The sequence below is a fragment of the Cygnus atratus genome, chromosome 3 (assembly GCF_013377495.2).
Source record: "Cygnus atratus isolate AKBS03 ecotype Queensland, Australia chromosome 3, CAtr_DNAZoo_HiC_assembly, whole genome shotgun sequence".
NCBI classification, from domain to species: Eukaryota; Metazoa; Chordata; class Aves; order Anseriformes; family Anatidae; genus Cygnus; species Cygnus atratus.
This window is the reverse complement of record NC_066364.1, coordinates 8,134,383-8,154,177: the sequence shown is the minus strand read 5'-3', so window position 1 is coordinate 8,154,177 and position 19,795 is coordinate 8,134,383. Positions and strand designations below refer to the sequence as shown.

Below are 19,795 nucleotides of genomic sequence, written 5' to 3'. Positions count from 1 at the left end.
TCTCGGTGTATAGTTTTTCCATTGGCTTAAGGCCACTTAGTTATATAAATATTAACACTTTCTACTGCTGGGCTTAAATCACATTTAAAAGTGGCTCCTACTCTATATTCAGAAGGGAAGGAAATAATATCAGGTACCAGAATAAATTCTCTCTTCCGGAACAATGAAATATTTCTCCGGCACAGGCTGAGGTTTGTGCTGCATGCAGATGTCGGTGAGCATCTGTCTCTCCCTAGGTCTTGCTCCGTTCAGCAGCAGTTGCTGCTCCTTTCCTTCTGCATCTCCTTTCTCCTCTTCCTCAGCACCACACTTGGTTCCTCTTCCCGCTCTGTTTGGGTGTAACTTTGTCCACGGGTGCCAGTTTCCCTCCCAGCTCTCTGCTGGTTTCCACTATATCATTTCTCCCCTGTTGTCTTCTGGTTTTACTCTTTGGCCTTGACCTGACCTTCAAACCTGGATGAGTTTTCTCTCTTTCAAAAACAGCCACTTCCCAGACCTGGCTGCTCAGCATTGTTTTTTTCAGACCTTTCTTGTATTACTCATTTTCTGGTCACCGTTTTATTCTGCATTGTAGGTTTATTTCCTATATATTCTGGCACTTAAACACCCCTTGCATCTCCTGCTCTATTTTTCTCCTTTTTGCTTGGCATAACTTCAGCTTCACAGTCATCCCTGCCCTGGGCTTATCCCCTTTTCCTTTCCTGCTACCCTGTTGCTGAAGCCACAAGGTACAAAACAGATCCCCCACCGCTTTTCTGCTTTTCCAGGTCTCAGTAGCTACTTTAAACAACACATTAACTTTCTCTTCTCATGTAGCCAACACTTCCAGCGATCTCTGTTAACCTCTCGCAGATCTGTGGTTGTCCCCACTTCACCAACAGCTCCAGAGAGGACTTTGCCCAGATGTATTTCATGCTCTGCTCTCTACCACCTTCTCCCATATTTTTGTCCTTTTTTTTCGTTGCTCCTGAGTTTGCAGCCTTCCACTTACTGTCGGCTTTCAACCCGTCTCCTTGCTGTGTTTCCCACATATAAGCATCACCTGGTAGCTTTGCAGCACCCCACAGGTGGCCATTGGTATTTCTGTCGTCTCTTCTCCCTTTTAAACATGAGAAGTCGGCACTCGCCGTGCTGGGCTTGGGCACGCCTCAGGGCACAGTGGGGAATAAAAAACAAGAGTCCTCAAGCTCCAGTCCTCCTTAGCATAAGCTGAAGCATGCACCTGGCTGTTGTATATGCAGTCTGGGAGCTGCATATGCGTGAGATGTTTCATACCCCGTCTGTGTGGTTACAGATAATTTTAATTTCTCTCTAATAATTTGGAAGCTTGGGAGCCCACCCTCGAGCTGTGCTTGCTGTCTGGTACCTGTGCATGGTCCCCTCTTGTCCCCCTGGATTCTGGCTGTGAAAAACCTCCTCCCCATTCATCTTCACTCTGAGAAGATGTTGTAAGAGCAGCATGGGAGGGGAGGGAGGCAAGACGAGGGAGAGGAAAATATCAGAAGCATTAAAGTAGCAGAAAGGTCAAGAAAAGTAGGGATGAATTACAGCCTTTCAGCCATAGCCAGGAAAAGCACACTGGAGACTGGGATGGCTGTTTCTCCAGAGGCAGAACACAGGCCAGAGAGCTTCCAGCACATGCTTTAGCTTGTAAAAAAAAAAAAAAATAATAATAATAATAAATCATCTGCATATGGCAGAACTGCAAATATAATAGAATTGCAAAATGGAAAAATGTTTTTTTTTTCCCTACAAACCAAAATGTTTTCTAGTGCAGGACTGTTGCTATCAGGAAAATCATGATGCCAAGTCAAGAGGTTTAAGAGGAACTAAATCATAAAAATCATAACATGAAACATGCTAATGTTGGTTTTTGTCTTGCATCATACGGGGAGAATACATAAAGAGGGTCCCAGGTTTTCTTTTCCTTGTGCCTCTGTGAAGCTATAAAGGTAAAATAATGGCATCAAGCTCCACACCCCATGGGGGGAGCACAAGCACTGAAGCCCCAGTACAGGTACTAGGATGTCATAAAGTGTATTCGAGTCACTGTGCAGCACATCTGTGTCTTCAGCAGGTCTGTATGACTGAAAATGTGTGTATACAACGCTTTCTGTGAGCAGCCTCGTGCCCTGCAGTGCTGGTCCTGGCCAGGGGCTTGTCGTCATACAGGGGGGAAGGAGAAAGGGAGGACTGTTAATTTAATTACTTCAGGTACATGTTCTCAGAAGGTAGCTGGCACAGTAGTTGGGCCAGGTAATGATTGCTCATCACTGGCTCTGTTTCAGCACTCGCTTCCCAAGAAGGGTTTTTAGGATTGATGATGCTTTGGGAAGAGCCCGGCTGTGAGAGCTGTGCTTGCTCCGCACCAGTCACCGCTGGGACAGCTGAGAAGCCGCTGCAGCCTCTGACCTTGGGCCAGCTCAGGAGCAGCTTAATAATACCAGCAAGATCTAGCGGCCTCAAATCCTGCGAGCCAGGGAATAATCTGCACTTTGACGCTGATTCTGCGCCCGTTAGGTCGTGCTGCGGTGGGGAGCAGTCGCCATATGGCTGCTGCGCAGCTGCACAGCCTTTAAGCTCTCTGCTATTTGCCTGTGCCCAGGGCATGATTTTGCAAGGCTCTTGCTGTGTGGGAATGAAGGAAGGAGGGCTGGCCTGTATTGCACCAAGCCAGCGGGTCTGCCCCCTGCACCACCCCAGCCGTGAATGTGTAGAAGTGAGTTACTTGTGCCTGCTTACGTGGGCAGTGCGCAGCATGGGTTCGTGGGCAGACAGAACTTGAGTTTACGTCTCTAGGTATAAGCTCTGGGAAGAGCAGGACAAAAACAAAACAAGAAAAAAAATCCAACCCCCCAAAAATGACTTGAATTAAGGTCTTGGAAAACGATGCCAGGCTTTTCCAGAAGCTGATGTCTGTAAAAGCAGAAGTCAGGACACGGCAGCTCTTTGCACCATTGCGGAGCAATGCAGAGAGGTCAGAGCTGCTGGGGCACCTGTAGCGCCGTGCTGTTGTGCCACTGCATTTTAAGGATTGATGCTGTCCACAGGGGAAGCACTGCGATTCGATGCAGGAGGCTGCTTCCAGAGGAAAGTCTCCTGTGACGGGATCAGGTGGTGCCAAACGGCTGGATCAGATTTCCCCAAGCTGAGGATCCGAGCCGTGGTCAGACACACAGCGCTGCTTCTCACAGAGGCGGTGATACAGCCACATAAAAGGAGCTTTTTCATGACTGATTTAAGATGGATAAATAACTATTTTTATTTATTTATTAGTTGTTTGTGTCATATATGCACACAGGCATGCATACATACAAAAAAAAAAGGGAACTCTTCTGAGAAAATTACATTGGTGATATTATTTTTCTTCTGCATCTGAAAACAAGCTGCAGGTCGTTTTTAGAAAACCCCCTGAGCATAAATGCCAGAGTAAGGCATCCCATACTTATTAAGCCACCATCTCTACATGCCTTAGCTGTGTGATGCCATGATGGCAGCCACTGATCTCGGTGCTTGTTCACTCACGTATTTGTGTTTCAGGTGTGTTACATTTTTTTTTTCAGTCATGAGAGGCTGAGTGAACGCTTCCAGAAGGGACTGCGTGTCACTGCTGCTTGGGCCTTGCTGCAAGTAGCCTCGGTGGGTGATGAACACAAACCTGTTAAGTAATGAAACGTGAGATTCCCTATCAGATAACATAGTGCTGCTAATTCAGGCGAGAGTGAGACGGTGAGGTCAGGAGCGGGGCTTATAAGGAGATTCCAGTGACTAAGCAGGGAGGTAACATTCGGCACCATCGATGCTTTAACTCTTATACAAAATATGCAGACAAAAACATACACTTTTGTGACTGCTTTAAAAAAAAATAATAAAAGGAACAACAAAATGAAAAACTGGTTAGCAGAAAGGCTTCAAAAATAGCCTGGAAAGAGTCAAATGCAGGTGACGTGGATCGGGTCAGATCTGCTCCTGATGTCATTTTTCCCTTTGAAATTTCTGAGAGTTGGGTGATTTATTTTTTTAACTGTGGAGGTTTTTTTTTAATGTTTCTGTGCAGACACTACATTACATTGGCATTGATTCACTGAGTTTATTTGTCAGCAATAAAATGAATGAAATTCTAGAGGTACAATTTCAACCAGCTGCTGTTGTTTACTAGTGAGACTACCAGTGACCCTTAGCATCTATAAATACTTCACTGTGAATTAAAAGCAGTGAACTCTCCAGTAGTTTTTCTCTTGCTCATGTTTCCCAGATATGTTTTTTCTTTTCTTTTGCCTTTTTCTTTTATTATTTTCACTGTTTCATCTCCACAGCTTCAGGAACAGCCAGACATTAAGAGGAAGATTTAATTTCTAGCGAACGATAGACTTGGTCATTTGTTAAAAGACTCGTCAAGTCATTAGACCGTGTGAAGATTTTTCTCCAGTCTGTGTGGTGCTGACTTTCAGTGATGGCCTTTTAAAGTGAAAATATAGATTTAAAATATCTAAGCATTATTTTTAGCTCTCTGGTTTTCGTCATTCTTATTAAGGAGAAAGTTGTTTTGCAGTCATTAATTAGTTACAATTGAAACTTCCAAATAGCTGTAGGTAGTATTTCAGAAGCACTGCAGTTTCTAATCCCTTTCTTCATTTTTTTCTTTTTTTTTTCTCCCCTTTTCACTGATTTTGGAGGTTCGACATGGACCAGTAGGTCTTTTTTTTCAATCACAGGACATGAAAAGGAACACTGTTGTTGCTCAAGACTACCAGCACTGCCAGCCGCTATGAAAGGATTTGCTTCTCTGCAGCCCAACTCTCCCCCAGTAAAATTCACCCCATCCCTCCGCATTTCAGCCTACAAGATTATTGTTATCTCCCCTCGGACAAAAACTTGTACAGTATCACCAGCGCCATATCTGAATTTCTTCAGGCCTTATTAGCTTTTGTTAGAGGTTTCGGTTTGGTTTGATGTCCAGCTTTTCTGCCTGCTGCCAGGGTAGGCCGAGCTCATGTCTCCGAGCTCTTGCTGCAGGCAGGAAGGTTACAAATTTGACTTTCATGCTGCAGAGCACGCCTGGCCTTACGCCTCAAGAAATTGGCATGGATGCTGCCGGTACCTCTGGCTTGAGCAAAATTTCTGACAAAAAGGCAGTTTCGGCACCATTCATAAAACCCAGTCTGACAGAGGTGGTCGCGCTGGGAGGGATGCGAAGGGCTCGCTCCTCTCAGCAGGCCCTGCGAGCACTAGGCCACCTCTGCCAATCTCTGCCTGTAAATTAGTTGTGCTTTCTGTAAGGTGTAGTTTATAGGTGTTCATAGGGTCAGAGTGAATGAGAGATGTCAGTGCCTTGAGCTTGGGGCACTTGGTGGCTCTTCCTTGCTGCTGTATTTGGAGCAGAGTTGCTGTCAAGAGAGAAAACCCACCTGAAGAGGGGTGGGAGTTGTCCAGGAGCATCTCGGGCTTTGCCTCAACTGAGCCAAACTGAACATTCTCATATACAAAGAAATTTTATTTCATTTTTTAATATTTTCTGTTTTATTTTGGTCGGTCACCAGTTTTGTCTCTAAGCCCAGTTATTCACACAGCCCCAGCTGCTACAGGCTTTGAAGTGAGCTCCTGAGGACAGGCAGTGCAGCATTTGTCCCGCCTCAGAACAACTTACAGCACACTACACTATGGGAACCACGGAGGCAACCAGATTTTGGGGTCTAGACAGCTTTTGATCCCATGTGGTTGAAATTTTTCTTCTTCAAAATACATTTCTTATTTTCCAGTCGACTGTCATTACGGTCTTTTCTCTGAACCTTCCTACAGGGAAATTTTTCCACCTGCAGCTTTTCTTTCACTGAAGTGAGCATCTTTTGCAGTCTAGAAATAGCCTATTTGCGACAGGGTATCTGAAGTCATTTGAGGACTTACCCGTGCAGTCTGCTCTCCTGAGCAACACTTCATGAAATTGCTGAAATTAGAGAGAGAATTTACAACTGTCCCGCTAATTCCATACATTAAAAAAATACAAAAGCTACTTCCAAAGTTGTCCTGATGAGAAATTCTCCTTAATTCTGCCACTTGTGTCCTAAACACAATGAGAAGCATTTTCTTTCAAGAAGATCTTGCAGCAAGGACAAAGCGATGTTAGTCTCCGGAAACTTTTGCAGAGAAGCTTATTACTGTTTGCTAGTGTTTTAAAATAGGAAATTAATTCTAAGCTATTTTGCCTAAATGGCTGAGCTTTGTCTTTTTACCTGCAATTAAAAAAAATCAACATTTGTTGAAGGGAAAGAAGATAATTATATAGTAAAATTGTTGCTATTCTCTTCTTTTAAAGACAAAGAAAAATTCAGCAGAGCAGATGTGAATCTACAGACCTGTAGTATTTAAGAATAATTGCTGTACCCAATATAAGCTACTATTTTTTTCTCTGTAATTTCAGCATAGTTTTTCTTGTGCATTTCCAGGGCGGCAGGGCTTTTTCATAGGCTAGCCCATGTTTCCTGTGCTCGATTAATCCTTTTTTTGGAAGCTGCATGCTTTTATTCCCTGTGTTGTTATCGCAGCAGGAGGAAGGGGAAATGTGTGATGATTGAAGAATTTTAACGTTTATGTATGCCACACATGAAGTTAGGGATCCCATGAGATTTGTTTGTGTTCTTGTATATGTGTGAATGAACATCTGTGGAATGACAGCCTAACAACTTCCTTCTGACATTATAAAGGGGCCATAATGGTACTATATTTTTTTTAAAGTTGGCTTTTTTTGTGTGTTAACTCTTTCATTTCCCGGATGGTATCAAGCCTTGTTCACTCCATCCATCAATAAGAGGGCTGCATTGCCTGGGATTCGATTAGACCTCAAAACTGAAATTAATAATGCCAGAATACCAAGCCTTGATCTTCAGGTAATGAGGGTCTAAATGTGGGCTCCTTCCCTATTATTTCCTGTATTATCTTTCTTGTTTAAGCCGTGTTTTTTTTCCTTCCCCGTCTACTCTCCTCCTCCCTGTTCAGAGTCCCATTCTGCAGGAACCAGCGGCAGCTGGTCTAATTGTCAATTAGATCTCAACAACCTGAAGATGCAGAGGTGAATGCATCTTGCTGCTTTGTGTCTAATAAGGTAGACGTAAATTTAAGAGAGCGCAGAGATGTTGAAAATCTCCGTGAAGTTTCAGGGTTTAATGCGAGGAATGCTGGGCTCGCAGGTCGCTATGCCCAGTCACTGCTGGTGGGTCTCGTTCCTGCAGTTTTGCAGGTTTCTACATTAACTTCCCAATAGGAATAACAAAGACACAAAGAAAACCGCCCAACCCAATAACAACAAAACGCCTCACAATCTATTTTTGAGGGCCTGATCCAAATCCCAAAGCACAAACCTAATCAACTTCGTAATGATTAGAAAGTCTAATGTACTTTCTTGGTAATCTCTGCCTCAAACCCTTAATTTCGGTCTGAGCTATAGCAGATCTTTTAGGACATTAACTTATCTGATTTACAAATTCTTAGCGATCAAAAATCCACACCATCCTTATGTTTTTTTCCCAGTGGTTAATTACCACATGAAACCAAGCAGTGCTTAATGTGTATTAACCATTTCTATCTTGGTTTTAATTTTAGTTCTGTCTTGCTGTTGAATCTTCTTCCAACAGATTAAAGAGCTGTCTTTATAAGCAGTGATCAACTACCCTGTTAACCTTCTTCTGGATAAGATAGATTGCATTTCTTAAGTCTCTCATTTATAAGGCAAGTTTTCTGTGTATTCGTAGATTTTGCTTTTGAATACTTTTTGATTTAATTTCCTGTTTTAAAACAGAGATGCAAGTACTGGCTTTACTAATTCTCTGTGCTTTTCGTACTTCCAAAGGGCTGTATTCAACCTCATGACTGCAACATTACACAAAAACCTAATTCTCAGTTGGTAATTTATGATAACCCCTTCTTAGCAGTGGTGTATTGATTTCCTTAACCCATTCTAAGGGAAGAAAGGGTAGCTTCAGTATTTGAATTTTCCCACCACGATAGCTCTATTTATTATTAATTCTCATAACCATAACCATATAAGCTCTTAAGATCTATTCGATAGAAAGTTGCTAGAAACTTTGAAAAACACGTAATAGCTTCCAAATAAATATTAGAATACCGAAAACTGTTACTTCTTAGATCAGCTCCTGCATGTGAGAAATAGATGTTTATGAATGTTTATGCTAAAAATCTTGCTATCGTTTTCTGCTTGGGGAATTGAGATTTGCTAACAAAGTTTTTAAATATGCAAAGCTGAAAATCTACATTTAAAAGCCCTCTTTATGCTAAGACACACAAAAAAGAAGCAGTTTTTACTAAGTAAATGTGTAACTTTAACTAAGAAAAATTTGCACAAACTGTGAAAATTGTGCACGTGGCAGTCCTGCTCAGCAGCACGAGGCGGGCAGCTCTGAGCATCCTTTGAGGAGCAGCGCGGCCGTCCCCACAGCAGCACACAGCTGCCCCACGCAGCTCGGCAGGGCAGGCACCACGGAAACGCCGCGTCTAATTGAATCTCTGTGGGGAACGAAGGTGGGCAGAATGTTATTAGCAGACCTGAAATATGGCCAAGATACCTAGGGTTAGTGCTGCTGCTCCTGGGATAATTGCCATCAGCCTGAGTGCAGCGTTCAGGATCTGTGCTCTCTAGCTCATCCGAAAAGAGTCATAAAAACAGATTCAGCTGTAAGTACACAAGAGCAGCCACCTGAGATAAATAACTTCACTTTAATGGCATCTATTTTTCTTTGTAAATGGCTTTAATATCTGCTGTGCTATATAAAGGCTTTCTGACATTCATTATTAAAGTTGTATATAATGCTTTTTAACCAAATATAATCTGAGAAGTGAAACGCACAAGAACATGCAACCCACGGAGGGCTCCTGGGTCTCCGAGTCCCTGCTAAAACATCGAGCAGTGTCCTAAATTTCCCAACTCTTTGGCTTAATGCTGCCATTGCAAAGCTACTCCTCTCTTCTCCTGTCTCATGGTTAGAAGCTCTTTGCTGATTTCTAACCCAATTCTATTCGGAGTAGATTTATACCGCTATTTGTCAATGTTATTTTTCAGTATCTCTTGTAAACTACTGTTGGGCACCTCAATTCTAGATTATTTTCATCAGTCGTGAAAGAAAATGTTGTTTTATGTATGGTAATCCTTACCAGATTTATGCCTGCAATGGGTGTTTAAAATAGAGTCTGGTACACGAAATACTTGGTTTGTAATGAAAAATTTGAGTTTTCATTGGAGTGGAAGCCACTACAATTTCAAGTAATAATTTTGCTATCATATCATGCTTGTTCTGGCTCCTCTAATCTCTGAAGGCTCGCACTCAGAAGCCATGTATAATTCTGCTTTTTAAGGCTGAAAGTCTCCTTGCTGGAGTTCTTAGTTTTCAGATGTGACTTTGTGACTCTAAGGGAGGCAAATGAGCATTTCACGCTGAGCTTTATCATAAGACTTTACCCTTATTTTTTATTCAAAGGCAAACCTTTTTTTATTATTATTATGAAGAGGTCTTTTGCTGGTCTGTGAGTAAAAGCTGCCTTAGCCAATCTTGTCTTGTTACCCAGCCCAGGTTGTAACCTTACCACTTCTAACCTGAAATATGCAGAGCTGAGCTGGACCCCTGTAATAATATCTATTAATCAGTCCCTGCAGCTGCAGTAAAATAATCCATGTGTTCAGATTTAACTCTGGGAATATGTGCATCAGAGTATCAAGAGTATGAGATCGATAGTCATCTCTTCTATAATTAACAAAAATGCTGACACCCCACATTTAAGGCTGAATTCAGCCTTGGAATTTGGCGACAGGTGAAGTTTCACTGTTTTTTTTCTTTCCTTTTGGTTGCAGAAGTTTTAGTATGCAGTTGCACTATTTAAGAATACTCTTGGTTTCAGCTGATCTCCTTAGCAAATAATTTTGTGTGCTTTGCTTTGCTCTAGCAATTTCCATAGCCTCTCAGATGAAATACTAAACAGGATCACATAAGCTTTACCCCTCCCCGTAACATTTAGCCTGTCTATTTCATTATAGCAAAATATTGCATTTTACATGCCAAGCCTTAAAACCTCCTTTCTAAAAATGGTAACTGTATTTAATAACTAATTACTCTAATGATCCTACAGAAGTGCTTGAGACCTGTTTTAGTAGTGGTGTCAATTACAACCATCTGCACGATGAATAAAGGAACCGTGGCCCAGCTGTAGAGTTGAAACATGTTGGCATTTTCCTACGGGCGGCCATATGGTACTTAACGAAAGCGAATTGTTCACACTGCAAACAGCTCTGCTCCTGATGAATGATAACGTTTTGTTCTGGAAAATGGTTCCACAAACACGGAGAGTATTTTTAAATGCTGGAAGTGTATCTGTAAGTGACAGGCTATAAATGGGAAGGTCTTTGGAAGGAGGAGAGGGGGATGAGAAAGGAATTGTTTCTTTTGCCTAGGGGTGTTCTAGCACAGCCTTCCTGTCTCTTAATAGCAGTATCTTTTTTGTGCATGCGTAGCCCTGAATCTGTAAATTTTATTTATTTTGGTAAGGAAGAAGATAATTAGAAATGTAACTCTCATTTGCCATCAGCATGCCCGAGCTTGAAGCTGGTGTGAGCTTTAAAATAGCGAAGCTGAAGCTGTGAAGAATTAATAACTCCTTGCCTTTCATATGTGCTGACATTTTTTTACACTTGGAAAAGGAGCTCCAGAGTTGTAACTGCAGTAAGTATGTGAGCACACAGATTGGAGATGGGTCCTGGCTTCCTGGCACTTAGCATTAGTCAGGGAGAAAGGGGCTGATAACAAATCAGCTGTAGATAATGTCTTCCACTGTATTTTATTAGAAACAGAAGATTTTTTTTTTCCCCCCACAGGAACGTCAAAGAGTGGCTCAATGAACTCATCATGAGATTGATAACTCTTTACCCCCAAGTCATTAGCCCCAAATCAGAGCTGAATCAACAATAGGCTGTTGCCATTTCATGGCTGATAGGCAACCATTTGGGTAATGAGTTTGGTCTCAGTTCAGTTCCTAATATCTGTCTTAAAGAAATAACTGCTGCTAATGACCTGAATTGATCATTTCATTAATCTCTGAAATTGACTTTTTCCATATAGCTTATTGCTTTTGTACATGAGATGTAATTAGAAATCTTGCATCATTTGAATTCCTGTTTGTTTGATTAATAAATAACTAATTTGGGAATTTTTGTTTTGTCCGGCATGTTCTCTGGAGATGGAGTTGGGTGATTATTTCTGAGGTGTTTTTTTGTGTGCAGATCTCAAGGAGTAGCAAAGCATTCCTCCTGGTGAGGTACTTTCTGCCTTTTGCCAAGAGAGGACTGTTTTCATGTGCCAGCATTCATTGAATTTGCAGACACTGGAGCTGCTTAAAACCACTTGATAGATCTTGCAGTAGTTTTGCAGAAACAACATAGTAAAAAATCTCACCAACCTGTGACATCCGAGTTCTCATTACCTGCGCACAGAGCTATTTGCAAATTCACAGCAGCAGTAGGGCTACAACTCCAGAGCCCTGTGCTTTTGGACTAGGAGCATCTGTCACTTGAGCTAAAAGCAAATCTTTCTTAGCTCTCAGCAGCACTGGGTGGGTAACACTGCTGAGAAACCCCAGGTAATGAAACCGTCGGCCCCACTGCTAATGCCTTCTAACTCAAAATGTAAGAGCATAAGGACAAAAAAAAAGCTTCAGTATCATTTGGGATACATTTTCTTAAAGCTTCTTTGTAAAAGCGTGTTTTTACAAATCATGTTCTGTTATAGGTGTAGCTGAAATACAGGCAAACAACTAGATCATGGTGGGGTGCAAAAACACCATGATGCCTATGAAACACAGAGGGCTGTGATCTAAGAGGCATTAAGCAGCTAATTACAGCACATTGTGCTCCATATCCTTCTTGATATTTGATCTGTTACAGCAGTGCTGTCTGATGCAATAAATCTTCCTCACTTTTAATTAATAGTTGTTCATCTGTACTGCAATAATTTTAACTAATGTTTGCATTAAAAAGAAAGCACAGGGGGGAGGGAAAAATATCTTTAGGCAGAAGAGTATTAAAAAATAACCATCTTTTCCTCCAACTGGGAAGCAGATACTATAATTTGGGATCAATGCGTTTAGTGTGTGTTCTACAGAAGAAGCCATAATATCCTTTCTGTAAGAAGCTCATTTTCTAAATCAATGTCATGTCCCTACCTAAGCCTTACAAGGTGTAGTTCTGCATCATGCTTTCTCTACAGTGCCAGTTTCAGAGGTTCCTGCCCTTCTATCTTGCAGTTTACAGCATGCCCTCCTTCCTCTGCCCTCTCACCTCCTGTGTACAATTCTCCTTTTTTGCTCAACCGTGATCAATTAGATCAGAGAAATTGCTTTGACTTTAAAAAATGCATAAACAAAGCAGAAAGAAAAGTAGACCCATGGTTTCTGAATGTAGAGATGCGCATTACCTTGAAAGCGAGGTCCTGAAGCTTATAAATATTACTTACCCAGTGCGTAACACACTAATCGTGTTACAGGTTTCCATGATGTTTGCTTCTGCAGGGAATGAGAGAAAAAATCACAAACCACAGATACTCTCAATGTGGGCTGCTGGGCCTGCTGGTAGCCCGTGGCGCTTGCTCAAAAGGCAATCTGCAGAAAACAGATTAAAGGGGAATATAGCACTGCTAAACTTAAGTCAGTGTGTTTAAGCAGGATCTGTTGGAGGACCCAGCTCAGGATACTTAACTGAGGCTCAATATTTGTTGTTTGCTGTTGTTCATTCTCCTGGATTCCTGTTACTTGGTGCTAAAAATGCATTGGTGAAAGCTGGGATTTGTTGGTTTGTAGCTCACGTGGTCGTGGAGTGGAACATGAAAATGTAACCCAGTGAGCATTTTAAGCAAAAGGGTATTTGAAATAAATAAATTAATAAAGTTTCTGAATCTGAGTGGTTGGGTCTCATTCAGTTAGCTAAACATAGGCAACCAGAGCCATTTAAGAGGCCTCAGGGTCTCCAATCGTTTCTCCACCTTGCCATGCCGGATGTTTATGGGTCTCCTGTAGGTCTGCCGTCATATTTGCCACCTCCGTGAAGATGTCTGGTAGATCTTGGTGCATCTGAAATGGTGTTAAATGCCTGTGCTTAGGCAACTGAATCAGTCCTCCATGTTGGACAGCAACACAGCCAGTCTCAGCTGTTCATATATACAAAACATAAAGGAAATTTTATAATTCTAACTTCATGTCTACATCAGTAACAGTTTGATTTTGGCCAGTAGAATGTTCTTTTACGGGATGACCTGTGTTTATGCTGCAGTTTCATTCCTTACCAAGGCAAAGGAAGTAAATGTCATCTTCCAGAAGAGCAAAGAGGATCTGAGGTGGTTCAGCCTCACCTCAATTGCTGAGCAATGATGGAGCAACTCATCCTGGAAACCATTTCCAGACATAGGAAGGACAAGAAGGTGGTTGGGAGTAGTCGGCATGGATTTATGAAAGGGAAATCATGCCTGATCAACATAAGGACGTTCTCTGATGAAATGACCAGCCAGGTAGAAGAAGGGAGGGCAGCAGATGTTTATCTCAACTTTAGCACACATTTTGGCACTGTCCACCATAACAACCTCAAAGACAGGCTGATGAAGTACAGGCTAGATAAGTGGACAGTGAGGTGAACTGAAAACTAGGCCATGGATGTGCCCCAGGGGTCGATAGTGGGTCCGATCCTATTTAATCTCTTCATTAGCGGCCTGGACAATTGGTGAGGGCATACTCTCAGTAAGTTTGCAGATGATACAAAACTGGGAGGAGTGGTTGTTAGACCACTGGGTGGGCTGCCATTCAGAAGTTCATTGACAGGAACCACATGAAGTTCAGCAAAGGGAGATGCCATTGATCCATCCTGCACTTGGGGAGGAGTAACCCCACAGACCCATACAGGCTGCGGCCATCCATCTGGAAAGCCACTCTCCAGAGAAAGAAGAGATCCCAAGGGTCCTGCTGGACAACAGGCCGACCTTGAGCCAGCAATGTGCCCTTGCAGCAAAGGAGGCCAACAAGCTTCTGGGCTGTATCAGGAAGAGCACTGCTGGATGATTGGGGGATGTGATCCTTCCCCTCTACTCAGCCTTGGTGAGACCCATTTGGAGTGCTGGTCCAGTTCTGGGCTCCTCAGTACAAGAGAGACGTGGTCTTGCTGGAGTGAGTCCAGTAAAAGCCCAGAGAAATGGTTAAAGGACCAGAGCCTCTCTCGTGTGAGGAAACGCTGATGGAGCTGGGAATGATTAGCCTGTAGAAGAGCTCAGGGGGATCTTACCAATGTGTGACTATCTTATGGGGTGGTACGGAGGACGGAGTCAAACTCCTCTCTGTGGTGTGACAGAACAAGAGGCAATGGGACAAACTGTTCTGTGAGAAATTCTGTTTATACATTAAAGTTCCTTACTGTGGTGATGGTCAAACACTGGAACAGGTAACCCAGAGCTGCAGAGTGTCCATCTTTGGAGATACCCAGAACCTGAGCGGACACAGCCCTGAGCAGCCTGCTATAGGTGACCCTGCTCTGAGCAGCAGGGCTAGACTCAGCTATATCCAGAGATGCCTTCCAGCCTCAGTGATTCTGTTTTGTATGTGGTTCTATGACTGTAAGGCTTAAGCAAATAAAGCAGTTGGAGTTTAGTAGCCACTGCGATGTGTCATAGGTCTCTCGGTGGTGTGGCAGCAGTTCAAGCTTCTCTTCGTCCAGATGTATGGAGATCCTGCAAAAAGGTCCTGCAAATAGACGCTGTGATCCTTGGAGTAATTCCTTCCTAGCATCTGCTGTATGCATCAGGACTTGCAGTGATTCTCTTCTTCCTCAGAAATAGTACAAGCTGTTGTTGGAGAAACTCCACTTTCCACGTTCCATGGCTATGCCTTAGTATGTAATACATAGGAGGTTTCTTTCATTTAGCAGGGGAGGCAAACAAATGTCTACGCTGGAGTGTTGAGGCAGTGTTGTTTGGTATTTTGGCCTCCAAATGCAGGTGTAATCACTGAAAGTTCCTCTTGCCACATGCCTCAAAACCAAATTTTTAATAAAATGGAAAAATGACCCAATGGAAGATATTTTGTTTGGATTTAAATAGTTTTTCCACATAGTGAAGAAATACCTTCTCCGATTAAGGGAGAGTTCATCCAGTTTCCTTTAGAAAATATTTACAATTGTTTCGGTTTGGAAACCTCTTCCGTACTATGGCATATCAGTTACATTAAATGCTAAAATGTTAATGACAATAAAGCTGTTCTACTGCATAAAAGACAGAAAGAGAAACAACTTATTGATAGAATTGGAGCTCACGCGTTTACTTTTCAGAGTGATATGCAGAAATAAAACAGCTAATCATCAGTTGTCTGAGAATCATGCTTACTTTTAGTGATTTCTGTGTGTATTTTATATATCCCAGAGTATTTTAAAGATAAATTAATATCATACATATTGAGTAAATCTGAGTTTGTATTGGGTGCCACAGTATATTACTGAAATAGACAGCCTTCCATTCACTTCATATGATTTTCTGCTCCATTATTTTTTTAATTTTTACTTTATTTCAAAGGCAGCGACTATACCATCTTTGTTTAGACAAGAAGCACACAACACTGAGGTAGTTCCATCGCTTATCAGCGCAATAAATTATTTCTTATTTACAGTTATTCTCCTTGAAGTGGGACACCAAATAAGCTGTAGGTAGCCTCAGAAGTGATGGAAGTTGGGTTCTTCTTTGGAGCATATTGCTGAGAGCTTGTTTTAGTGCAACAGAAAAACCAAATGTGACAGAACTGAGTTTAACACATGACAGATAGTCATTCTGTCATTCTGTAATTCTGAATGTTGTATAGGTTTAATTCTTATTCTCTTTTGCTTTAACTTGCCATGCTGGAGGTAGGACGATGCTGGCCTAATGGCTGCTCTGTGCTGTGGTATAGCTTAGTTGGCATCTGTTCTTCCTTAGAAGATGACAATTCAGCATCAAAAAAGTCAAGACTTGTTGTTTGGATAAAAGTATTGTGTAGGTGGAGTCGCTGCCATTGGCTGCCAGTTCAGAGATGAGTACACACATATATTGTTATACAGTTTTTGTTGAAGAAGCCAGCAGCATGTAGACACCTCCACGTTTCAGTACTGAAGCGAGGTGCTGGCACCGAAGTTGACTTCTTACATAGCCATACACCATATCACACCAACACTTCATCTGTTTACCCAAAACTAAGCTTACCCTTTTGACTCTCATTCTGGCACATCCCAAATGTCTTACCTTCCCTTGTACCCCAAAGGAGAACTGCACAGGGAGGCACTGTGCTCCATCAGTTCCAGAGCACTCTGGCCCCCATTTGTTTTCTTTTTTTGACAAGTACATGTTGGAAAGTCTGTAGAGAAGTCAGTCCATCCACAACAAACACACAGGGACTCGTAGGTGCTGTAAGACAACTATTTAATGGCGTAGAGCAGTGTGAAGTTAAATTTAGGCAGGGAACAAAGAACACTGTATTCAATCAGCTGCTGATGGAATTGGACTAACCAAAACTCAGACTGCCAGAATGGATGCCGAGTCTGGAGGAAGAGGTAATGCTGTTGTGCAAAAGGGTCAGAGAAAGGCATTGCTTGGTCTTGTTCAACATTCTTATATTAGTAGTAGATGATTGAATAATTTAGTGTATTTTTTTTTCTTCACTTAATCCTACAGCAAATCTGCTAAGACAGAGTCATGGACTGAGATCTCCTGTTAGGTGGTGTGTGCACACGGAGTAAAACCAGCATTTGTGCACACTCCAAGTACCCTGCATGCAAAGGGTAACACAGGAAGGATGAGCTAGACCATGGCAAAGGGTGGCATGTGAGATAAGACACAGCAAAGCAATTACTCAGAGGGGTATGCACAAGTTGGTGCACAACCCTGTCAAACAGTCGCATCTTCTGCGCGTGGCACCAAATATTTTGAAAGGAGGGAGAGCTTTGCTTTGTTCTCCCCTCGTACAAGCTGTTCTGTGAATATTTACAGGGAGCGTCAGCTACAGATGAGTGGTGTTAGAGTGTTGTGCTGAGATGGTGAAGGCTGACATTGCTGATCAAAGGTGGGAGTCAGCGTGCTGGGAGCACAGAGGGGTTGACAGTCCCAGAGGGCATGGAGAGTAAAGATGTATATGCTGATGCAATGGAGAATGGAGAGGGCAAAAAATCCAGGAAAATAATCCCCGTAGCAGACTTTTGAACAGATCACCAGGCTCCCTCCTCGCAGCACTTGACCTTGATAAGGTTTGAGATTTCCAGGGAGACAGCCTGAGTGGCACAGCTGTGTCTGCAATGGGGAAAGAGACTTTGTGGGGTGTTGTGACTTTCCTAAATGAGCCAAGCTGCATGCATTTTCATCTCGGTGAACATAAAAAAGCTATTTAAAAATTGATGTGCATACATTAGACCCGTTCCCTAGACTTTCTCACGTACCCTAGGTTTCACAAGTACTAACTAGGAAATCAGTATAAAATAACTTTGAAGAGAAGAAACTAAAAATCACTTTCACTAGATCAGAAATAGGAGCATCACTTTTATAGTATTTGGACAAAATACATATAATTGACAGAGTGCAGTGGTAGCATGAGGACTTATTTTTAATGTATCTAGGGAAGGGACCATGAGATACACTGGTATGATGAGGGGAGAGAAGTCAACTTGCTCAAACCAAACCTGCATCCAAATCTAAGAGACCAAATCTAACTCTTTTCCTTCACAAATTCATATAATTTTTACTATGAAAAATGTTTTATTCTGAAAACTACCAGGTTCACTTCGAGAATTACTAGAATTTTTCTTCTGATTTTGAAAAAAAAAAAATCAAATTGTTTTTATACTCCAGTTATCCAGTGAGATCTTTAAGGAGGATAAAATGGGATCTACAATATATTTTGCTTCTTTGTTTACTTTACTTTTTTGGCTTCGAGTCTCACAAAAATGTCACACCAAAGTGGCCATCCAAATCTTTGGGTGCCCCTGATGTCTGGTAATATTATGGGAATGTCATAGATGCAGAGTAAAACCGAGTAATGTAATGATCTCTTGAAAAGGAATGTGAAGATGACTGGGGGAAGGCTATATTTCCCCACAACATTCTCCTCAAGAAACTGGCTGCTCGGGGCTTGGACTGGCGTACGCTTCGCTGGGTTAGAAACTGGCTGGATAGCCGGGCCCAGAGAGTTGTGGTGAATGGAGTCAAATCTGGTTGGAGGCTGGTCACAAGTGGTGTCCCCCAGGGCTCGGTACTGGGGCCGGTCCTCTTTAATATCTTTATCGATGATCTGGATGAGGGCGTCCAGTGCACCCTCAGTAAGTTTGCAGATGACACCAAGCTAAGTGCGTGTGTTGATCTGCTCGAGGGCAGGAAGGCTCTGCAGGAGGATCTGGATAGGCTGGAGCGATGGGCTGAGGTCAACTGTATGAAGTTCAACAAGGCCAAGTGCCGGGTCCTGCACCTGGGGCGCAACAACCCCAAGCAGAGCTACAGGCTGGGAGATGAGTGGTTGGAAAGCTGCCTGGCCGAGAAGGACCTGGGAGTATTGGTTGATAGTCAGCTGAATATGAGCCAGCAGTGTGCTCAGGTGGCCAAGAAGGCCAACAGCATCCTGGCCTGTATAAGAAGCAGTGTGGCCAGCAGGTCTAGGGAAGTGATTGTCCCCCTGTACTCGGCTCTGGTGAGGCCGCACCTTGAGTACTGTGTTCAGTTTTGGGCCCCTCGCTACAGGAAGGACATGGACGTGCTCGAGCGAGTCCAGAGAAGGGCGACCAAGCTGGTGAGGGGTCTGGAGAACAAGTCTTACGAGGAGCGGCTGAGGGAGCTGGGCTTGTTCAGCCTGGAGAAGAGGAGGCTCAGGGGCGACCTTATCGCTCTCTACAGTTACCTTAAAGGAGGCTGTAGCGAGGTGGGGCTTGGTCTGTTCTCCCACGTGCCTGGTGACAGGACGAGGGGGAATGGGCAAAAGTTGCGACAGGGGAGTTTTAGGTTGGATGTTAGGAAGTACTTCTTTACCGAAAGGGTTATTAAGCATTGGAACGGGCTGCCCAGGGAGGTGGTGGAGTCACCATCCCTGGAGGTCTTTAAAAGACATTAGATGTAGAGTTTAGCGATATGGTTTAGTGGAGTACTTAGTGTTAGGTCGGAGGTTGGACTCGATGATCTTGACGTCTCTTCCAACCTAGAAATCTGTGTCTGTGTCTGTGTCTATATCTGTATTTAAAGCAGATATTTTTAAAGACCTTCAATGGCAGGAACCAAAGCTAACCCAAACTAGAAACCCTGACTGGATGACTGTTGTAAATGCAAATTACCTTACAGAAAGAGCTTTTTAAAAGCTAAATTTTTCATTTTTAATTAGTTATAAAGCTAAAAGCTGATATGCAAGTATTGTCACCAAAGTAATTAAACTGGACTTCAAAAAATGAGTTTCATTATTGTTGCATACGTCTGTATATAGATGGCCTTAATTTCAGAATAAATATAGCCTACATTAAGGTAGCAAAAATCCACTTTCCAAACAACAAAAAAAATTGTTTTGAAACCTGAACATACAAATAAGGCTTTGTTGAAGTTATAAGGGTGGGGACTTGTTTATTTTCAAATACATTTGTTTCTATACTCGTTCTTACATATTAACTGAAAAAAGCTGTCTCAAACATTTGCAGTTTTACTCCCTCAGGTAAATTGTTAGAAGTGCATAGAAACATTCTTGGACCTCCTTGTCATTTTTCTTAGACTGTCACAACAAC

At 42.5% G+C, this 19,795-nt stretch overlaps 1 protein-coding gene across 30 annotated transcripts in view; it reads left to right on the top strand.

Annotated features, from left to right (window-relative positions):
- The window catches only part of KLHL29 (kelch like family member 29), a 391,775-nt gene that overhangs the window by 100,182 nt on the left and 271,798 nt on the right, over nt 1-19,795 (top strand). For 2 of the 30 annotated variants that reach the window (XR_007708144.1, XR_007708143.1), the window contains 2 exons: nt 6,781-6,884; nt 7,629-7,722. The exons of 21 other annotated variants lie outside the window; for them this stretch is intronic. The gene's annotated coding sequence lies outside the window, so the exon portion shown is untranslated. Of the gene's footprint in view, nt 1-6,780; nt 6,885-6,993; nt 7,067-7,628; nt 7,723-10,547; nt 10,722-10,873; nt 12,850-19,795 lie in introns of those variants that run through there. 7 more of the 30 variants (XR_007708148.1, XR_007708145.1, XR_004780734.2 and 4 more) reach the window with 6 other exon arrangements.